General features: G+C 38.3%; 1 pseudogene; it reads left to right on the top strand.

The window, feature by feature from the left end:
* Positions 1–919, top strand: LOC132890269 (C-C motif chemokine 8-like; annotated as a pseudogene).
* The last annotated feature ends 8505 nt before the right edge of the window (positions 920–9424 follow it).

The following is a 9424-nucleotide window of genomic DNA, read 5'->3' as shown; positions in this document are numbered from 1 at the left end:
ATGGAGAGCAGCTCACTCATCCAGCACTCGACTCCTCTCTCCTGGATCTCGAACTCTCACTCCGGTCCGTCTCTGTGTGAAATCAGACGTTCTGATTGAGAATGAGGAACCTGACGGCTCTGCTGCTGCTTCTCCTGTTGCTCTGCTCTCTTCATCGGGTGTTTAGTGGTGAGAATTATTCTTCATATAGACCAGTGTGAACATATCTGTATTGTCTTGTAGGTAAAAGGATGATGATGATTAATAATAATAATAATAATAATAATAATCTCTTTCCAGAACTAAAACAATGTTTTTTGTTTTTCTTCTATCAGTTCTTCACGGTTTTGACCACAAGACTGAATGCTGTTCAACCACAACTAGAGCAAAGGTTCCTCTAAACAACATTGTGACCTACTGGCGGATCAACAACAGCAACTGCCCCATAGACGCCATTGTGTGAGTATCATATCGTATATACATTATATATATACAGTATTTGACAATATATTATCGTGTATTAATCCAGCATCCTTGTTTCCCTCTTCTTGTGTCACAGCTTTCAGACTCTAAATAAAGAACAGAACAGCCAAAGGAAAGTCTGCGTGGATCCTAAGGCCCCTTGGGTCAACTCTCACATGCGAAAATTGGATCTTAAAAACAAAGCCACTTTAACAGCAAAACTCTGAATCTCAGCGTTAGACGGGATTTCCACACAGAAGACTAACCTGATATACTCACCACATTTTATCATCACTGTTTCTGTTCTTAACAAAAAAAGAAGCACTTTGTAATTACTTACTTGTACAATTAACACATTCTCAGTGTGACAGCGCCACCTGGTGTTTTTAAGTCTTCAGTATCACTGTCTGTTCAGTTAATGACTCAGTAATTAAATGAAGTGGTTTGATGCACATGTAACATTTAACTGTCCTCTAATAAATACTTACACTATGCAGTATTTCTTATGGTTTCCTGCGAGTCGTTGCTTTATAATTGTAATTAATGAGACGGTTCCAGTCAGAGCATTTCAGAGGACGATTGAGACATTATTACTCATTTTTATCATATACATGCTAGTTTTTGGACACGTTATCAATAGGCACGGTCTTTCATTGGAATTATGATATTCGTCTGTGTCTGAATGAGATTGCAGCTTTTGATTTTTGAAAACTTTGAATGTTGTGAGTAGATTGATGGCCAGAAATGTCCATTTAAACCATTTTAAATAAAATCTATCACACAATAAATTGTGCAAAAGACAAAGGAGTTTGTATACGTTCCCCAGGAACCCACTGAAAAATATATCTACTATAATAAAGTTTACAGTTTTAACATAAAGGAGAGCTTGAGTAGATCTAACCACAGCTGATGTGTTAGACGATGTGTATATATGAGTATAACAAGACTGGAGAATAAAAGTAGGAGAATGAACATGTATATAACATTCACATGCTTTGCTTAATGCATTTTACTCCTCAGTAAATCATCACTTTTTGAACTCTCCAAACACTTTATTAGGAGCACTGTGCTAATTCTGCGTAGGACCTCCCTTTGCTCTGAAAACATCTTCATGGCATGGATTCCACAAGAAGTTGGAAATATTCCTTTGAAATTCTGGTCCATGTGGATATGACTACATCACGCTATTCCTGCAGATTTCCAGATTCACTTTCATGCTGTGAATCTCCCGTTTTACCGCGTCCCAAAAGTGTTCTACTGGATTCAGATCCATGACAGGGAAGGCGACTGAAGAACACGGAACTCATTATGTTCATGAAACCAGTATGAAGGGAATTTTGCTTTGTGACATGGCGCATTGTCATGCTGGATGTACATAGTCATTAGAAGATGGTAAATTGTAGCCATAGTAACATAGCAACAATACTCAAACAGGCTATGGCATTCAAGTCATGATTGATTGGTGTTAATGGCTCAGATTGTGCCAAGAAAACATTCCCCACACCATTACACCACCTCCACCAGCCTGGACTGGTAACCAGGGCTTTGAACCCGAATTTTTTTCCTATTGGTTCGTTCCGAACAGAAACGGAATTTTAACGTTTCCGGTTTTGGGTTCCACCATTAAATAGACGTTCCCGAACCGGTTAGAACAAAAAAATTTCATTCCCGGAACGGTTAATTACGTTCCCTGTCAGCTGTTTAACAAATGGCTATAAAATTATGTCTCTGTCTCATCCGGCTTAAGCCAAATGTAGGCTAATTCTATTACAACCTTCATTAAATAAGACAAGAAATAATTCAAAACAATTATTTCAAATGTTGGCGATTTGGATTCTCAGTATGTCTTCCCATCTACACAAACAGAAAAAGTGCCAAAAATGAAAGATAATTCATTTAGTGTGTTACCAAAGGCTAGTCAGGCCCTATAGAGGGCTACCGCATGACGTCACCGCGCCGCGAGATTTTGTTAGGCGCCATATTGGAAGACCAAGTACACATCTATGCAAGTACGTACATACATAAAACAAACTACACCTGAAATGTAGCCAGGGCCGGTTCTGCCCTAATCTGGACCCGGGTGCAACATCGCGCAACCCCCCCCCCCCCCCCCCCAAAAAAAAAAACACACCAGTCTAAATCAGGACAACCATCACATAACTATAACTATAAACATTTTATATCAACCATTTTAACTAAATGGGCTATAATAAATAAGGCTGCAGGCAGCCACGGCGGGCTGCCTCAGAAAAGTAACCATTCAATGACAACTGAAAGCCTGCAGCCACGGCGGGCTGCCTTAAAAAGTAACCATTTGTCCTACCTTAAAACTCGTTTTGCATTTTCTGCCTCCTTTTTTGCATTTTCAACCCTCCGTTTATTTTCTTTCCTTTTCTGAAAACCCGATTTGTGTCCAGACATTTTGTTCTGCTACCAACGAACTAACTCGTCAGGTCTCATCTCTCGAGCCCGCGATGATTCCCGTGGGAAGGGCAACAATTGATACATTTTTACAAACAGCCAATAGGGAGGTTGCATTGTTCAGGCTCTTCTTTGCTCAGACACTCAGTAATGGAGACGTGATAGTAGTCCACCTTCCCGCTCTCTCCATTCAGTCAGCGAATGTCACACAGGAAGTGAACCCCAGTGGGTCATAGAAACTTGCGCAGGAGAAGAATGACTTTTTTATTTGTAGGCTACGGAAACTTTGAGGAACGAAATAAAAACCAGTATTAACCGGTTACCATTATTTTTAATAAGCGTTTCTGTTCCGGAACATAAAAAATAATAAAGTTTCTGGTTTCGTTTCTGTTCCATGTGAAATAGAAAAAGTTCCCGGTTTTCGTTTTCGTTCCTTGAACCGGTTCAAAGCCCTGCTGGTAAAACAATGTAGGTTGGGTCCATGGATTCATGCTGATGGCACCAAATTCTGACCCTACCATCTGTGTCTTCTTCTTCATCCCATCGATGGCAAGGGCCGTTGGGGCACCACTGATGACAGTTTAACAGTCCATCATTAGTGTGTCTTGGGCATTTAAACTTAGCGGAGCCAATCCCTCTCCAAGTTTGAGCATTGGACAATTTAGAGTAGCCAGTGAGCCTAACTGCATGTCTTTTTGGACAGTGGGGGAAACCGGAGCACCTGGAGGAAACCCACGTAGACACGGGAACAGGGGTGTTTCTAGCTATTGAAAAGACCAGGGAGGGGCGAAGTCAAGTTTTCCTAGGGCTTGTATTTTTAAGGGAGATTGGCATAGATAGGTTGGCGAGGTTATATCTAACTTTACAAGAAATATTATCACCCACACCCATTGAAAGGTTCTGTCATCTTTATTACTGATTTTTGCACTGCTCTTTTTAAATTGACATCGTTCACTTCAGTTTCTGTCTCATTATTATAATCAAAATCCCAGATGATCCCATCTCACAAGCAGAGGTGCACAGTAACGAAATACATTTACTTGAGTACTGTACTTAAGTACACTTTTCGAGTATCTGTATTTTACTTAAATTTTTTTTTGGAAATTTATGACTTTAACTTCACTACATTTGAAAGACAAATATCATACTTTTCACTCCACTACATTTCTATCAAGGTCCTCATTACTCATTACTATGAAGCAGCTTTGAAAGTGAATGTTTTTTGTTTTCATTTCTAAAACGCGATTGATTTTTTCACAGGTGACACTGAGACAGCCGATCAGTAATCACTAGGGTCACGTCACATCCATAGACTGTATAAAATCAGCTTCAGTGATTTCTCAGCAGCATTATTTGGACTCGATCAGTTGATGGCAGAATGGAAGGAGATGGTTCTTCTGGGGAATACACACCCCCATGGCTTTACCTAGAACCCATGTTTCACTTTTCTGAAAGGATTAAAGATTTCTTTCATTTTAAATGTTTGCTTTGTTTACCTAAAACGAACCACATCACAGCCTACAAAAACTCACTGTTCAACCTGCAGAAGCATATTGAGATATGTAAACCATTTATTCCAAGAGAAAGCTTGTAATGAAGTTGTCTGTGCTTTTAGAGCTAGTGATTATGTTGCAATAGCTGTGCAGTCTGGTTAGTCAAATGACTTTCTATGGATTTGCCCACCAAGTTACCATCGCCTTGTCCACGGCTAACACTAACACATAGCTAGTTAACTTGGACACTGTTAGTTAGCATGTAAAAACAGAGTTACGCTAGCATGAATAACGTTAACTTATCTGAAGTCCTTTCAGAAATATGTTTTAGCAAAATCTTGCCAAATAAATAGAATGTAGAAATATTTATTTTCTAGTAACGTTAAATACCCAATAGAGTGGGGGGAAAAGCCCCCCTTAAGGAAAATTCAGTTTTTCTCCAAGTTGAAATGAACCATGTGTTTAGTTTTATCATAGTTTTTGACAACAGTGACATGAACAATAATGGCACCTAAAGTTTGCCTAAAGTTAATACTTAAATTTTGTTTTTAATAAAAACAAACATTGTGCCAAGGGGGCCTTTTAACCCCCCCCCCCCCCCAAGTGGGGTAAAAGGCCCTCTGAGGTGGGGCAATAGGCCCCCTCACTCAAAAAAAACTGTTTGGATAGCAAAAGTGTTTACTTAAGCCTATAATGTGAAAGAAACAAGAAAATATCCCTGAATTAATGAATAGATGCATTATTTTATTATATTTCGCATTTTAATTTCAATATAATTTTGTGTGGATTGAACATGAATTAACAAAGAACAAGTGCATCAATAAATAATGCTAATATTAATATTTTTTTAATATTAAGTTCAAATTACTTGCTTTACTCAATCAGGTAAGCGAGATGTTATTAAAAACTATGTATCTGCTATTCAGAAATGTATGAAATACAGTAATTATGATAAAAGGAAACGATGCCCCCTGGGGGCCATTTACCCCACCATTAAGGGGGCGTTTTACCCCACAGACTACACTTTTACAAAAATGGGTCTTACTTTCAAAATGTGATTCAACTTTTTATACCTAATGTATTTTTTTAACGTACTGACTTGTCTACTCATACCACATACACAGCTGTGATATCTGACGAAACAGCAGCTATCTAAATACAGTTTTACTGATATCTGAAAATTATATCACTTACCATGAAATTTGATCTCTCTCCCCTGCTTTGCTGATATGCGATCCACAGTGGATATTTGCATCGGCGTCGCCAGGGGTATTTTACTGGGGCACGTGCCCCAGTATAGATCTGTAGTGCCCCAGTAAAAAAAATCCAGTGACGAAACGCTCTGAATTTTAAACTTGGGAATAGCTGCAATTTAATTAATTCATAACGTGGGGTAGGCTAACCGATGCGCGAAGAAGACCATCTACAATGCTTTTACATTGGTAGTTTTGGCTGGCCTCGCGCACACTAAGCAATGTGAAAAAAGTGTGCGCGTGACATGAGTAACATCTTGGTTGCTATGGGGACCGCAGACTCCAGCAGCCCTCAGATGCAATGAAATTCAGAGCAGGGGAAACCATCTCTCCGTGTTTTTCAACTGTTTACAGGTTAGTAGACAGTAATTCCACTGTCATTTTTGTAACACACACACACACACACACACACACACACACACACACACACACAGTGGTGCTTTTAGAGGCTTTTGCATTGTGTTTAGAGATGTTCAATGCTGAAAATGCGTGTGCTTACAAAGATATGTTTGGTGATTTAAAAGGTATCAAGTGTGAATACTGTTGGCCATTAAGTACTCTTGGTTGAGTTTAAAAACTCGGCGGTGTTGTATTGTATGTTAATATGTTCTTTTACAATATTACCAACAGTATAAGTATTACATTGCTATTATCACAAATGTTGCAAATATTCATACTGTTATTATTAAATGATTGACCTGGATTCAGTGTCCTCGTAATCATTTTGAGTTTTACAGCTCTAGTGACTAGTTTTAAGCAGGCCGTTTCTAAATATAAATATCAATATATAAATATATATTACATAAAATATAATATATATTACATAAAATGTAATATATATTATATAAAAAATATAAATATAAATATAAATATAGTGCAAAATTTTTAGCTCGCGTGCTTCGCGCGCTCGCATACATTTCCTGTGCCCCTTTTGTGCCCCAGTATGGTCTTGGGTCTAGTGACGCCCCTGGATATTTGTATATCCCCGTTGTCAAGCCAGTCCATATCAACAATAGAAATGTAACTTTGCGCCATCTGGTGGTTATTTTGGGTAAAACAGGCCGGGGGCGTATTACCCCACGGGGGCTTTTTCCCCACTCTACTCTATGATTTTGAGTTTGAAAAGAATTTGCTAGCATGTCAGGTGGAGCTTCACTGACTAGCTAGCTTAATGTTAAACCACCATGATGCACAGCATGCGTTCATTTTGTGAATTCACAAAATAATCCAGTCGGTTGCTTCAGAGGCTTGAGGTATTACAAGCCTCAATAATACAACAATGTGTTGACAGAAAATGTATTTTTAAAAGCAAGTACTTCAGTACTTTAACTTAAGTAAAAATTTGACCGGACAACTTTCACTTGTATCAGAGTAACATTTGACCAGCGGGATCTGTACTTTGACTTAAGTAATGAAGTTGGGTTTTTTGTCCACCTCTGCTCACAAGCCGAAGATCAGATAAATGTCTTCCAAGTTTCTTTCTTTCTCTCTTTCTCTCTCTCACACACACACACACACACACACACTGTCGTGGAAACTCTCCCAAGCAAAAATGATTCAAAGTCAAAGAGGTTGCAGAAAAGTTTAGACTTTTATTAAATCAATTAATAAAAGCTGAGTTCAGTCTGCAGAGTGAACCGACTTGAAATCACAAAGTTTTCATTTTATACTGTCTCAAAAAAAAAAAGTGTATACAAATAATTTCATTGGTTCACATGTCATGTCATACCACTTCAACATTTTCTATTGGGCAATACATCTCATGCTTCTCATATTTTGTATCAACCGAGCCAAATTTTCCAGTATGAATGGTCAATTCAGGAAGAATCAAAACATATGATAAGAAGTGATACGTCATGAACAACACAGTATTCAGAGTACAGTACATGATTCAAAATGACTGGAGTCAAATCAGCTTAAAGACTGATACAGGCTTCAGGTGCAAACAAGCACAACACTCTTGGCGTTGGCCAGTCTACCACAACACAGGATTAAAGAAAAGAAAAGAAAAGAAAAGAAAAGAAAAGAAAAGAAAAGAAAAGAAAAGAAAAGGAAATGCACATTGCAGCTTGTAACAGTACCCGATTCAGAAAAAAATTGATAAAATGTATGACGTTATCATGCAAAACACTCTATAATGAACAACTGCTTGATTCAACATGGTCTTGGCTAACTCATTACAACATATAACACTGCAGGTGCTGGAGTTAGAATAATACACTTTTTGAATAGGCCTGTGATTTAGCAGAAAACAAACTTCAGTATCAACAATCTCAATGTCTTTACTGTATTTTACTGTAATTATGATCATTCATAAACCAATTTATTATTACTTTTAATCGAATCAACTTCATTTACTCTTTACTGAAAATCAACATACTTGCCTTTGAATTAAAGGTAGACGGCCTTTCAGATTTTTCACGTTTAGGTCATAAAAAGAATTTTCCCTGACATGCAATTATTTTTGTTTAGTGGACCAAAATCTACTGAATTCAAATCACAGACTTCCAATTGTATTACTTTTTTTCCGAAAAGAATAATTAATGAATTTAGAGCCCCGTGGCCCTAAATTCTCTGTCTTTTTTTTCTTGCTTCACCATGACCCAATTCAAGATACTCCGTCGTGCATCACGTGGTGGGCTTTCCCCGTTCGCGCAAGGCATTGTGGGATACAAATTTGAAACAGGAGAGAACAATGGTGGACGTGAATGTGTGAATGAAATGTGAAAGACTGACTACAGTAACAGAGAGTGAGAAGAAAAGATGTTATGTTATATACAAAGGAAAGGAAACGCAGGACCAAACTAATAAATATCGGCGCTCAGCGAGCACCTTGGTGTGATCAGCTGTTCGTTTAGCGACAGAATGATGGAACTGTCAGTGCACGCTCAAAGGTAAACCTGTAGATGGCAGTAATGCAACACTGGATGCCAGCTGCCGTAAAACCTAAAAGATTAAGAAGACGATGACGACTCAGGTAAACCTGTGTATGCGCACACGGACTTCTTCCATCTTCTTGACTGTGCGAAGCGAGCGATTTCATACACATTATTTGCTTGGGAATCCGCTCAAATTAAATAGCTTCCCAGCCACAGAATAGAATGGCCTGATATTTTGTGAGATATGACAGAAATAGACAAATATCACAATGACCAAATGTCAGAGGGAACTAAATTTCACCGATTTTATGAAATCGAAAGGCCGTCTAGCTTTAATATATGATCATTATAAACTACATTACTGCTTATGTGATTACATCAAGGTGTGTGTGGTTACATATGAATCAAAATACAATCATCATAAACAAAATTATTGTTTATATGGTGGTGTAGTGGTTAGCAATGCCGCCTCACAACAAGAAGGTCCTGGGTTCAAACCCAGTGGCTGACGAAGGCCATTCTGTGCTGGGCTTTAATCCAGAACCTTCTTTCTGTGAGGCACCAGTGTTAACCCCTACACAGCCGTGCCACCCTAAAAGAGCTTGAAATCCCAATTTACTTCTTAAAAAAACATCATTATCTCTCAAAACAATGAGCCAAACCACTGATTAGCTATCTGTTTTGTTTGTTTACATGTGTGCTAATTAAATTAATGATTCCAAAATATGCATTTCTATCTCTCAGTCTATCTGTTGAAATGATTAGGAGCTCAACACGTGGAAACATTCTCAGAAAAGTCTACAAATAGTGAAAACCTTGAATAATGTTCAGGGCAAAGAGGAAGGAAGTTAGGAGGCTCGCTACTGAGAAACATCAGAAAAAAATCCCTAACGCACAGATCTTGCTCGCTCAGTCATATATAAGATGGAGAGCAGCT

Source organism: Neoarius graeffei, chromosome 8 (genome assembly GCF_027579695.1).
Source record: "Neoarius graeffei isolate fNeoGra1 chromosome 8, fNeoGra1.pri, whole genome shotgun sequence".
Classification (NCBI taxonomy): domain Eukaryota; kingdom Metazoa; phylum Chordata; class Actinopteri; order Siluriformes; family Ariidae; genus Neoarius; species Neoarius graeffei.
Note: the sequence above shows the minus strand (reverse complement) of the source record. Positions and strands in the feature narration are given on the sequence as shown.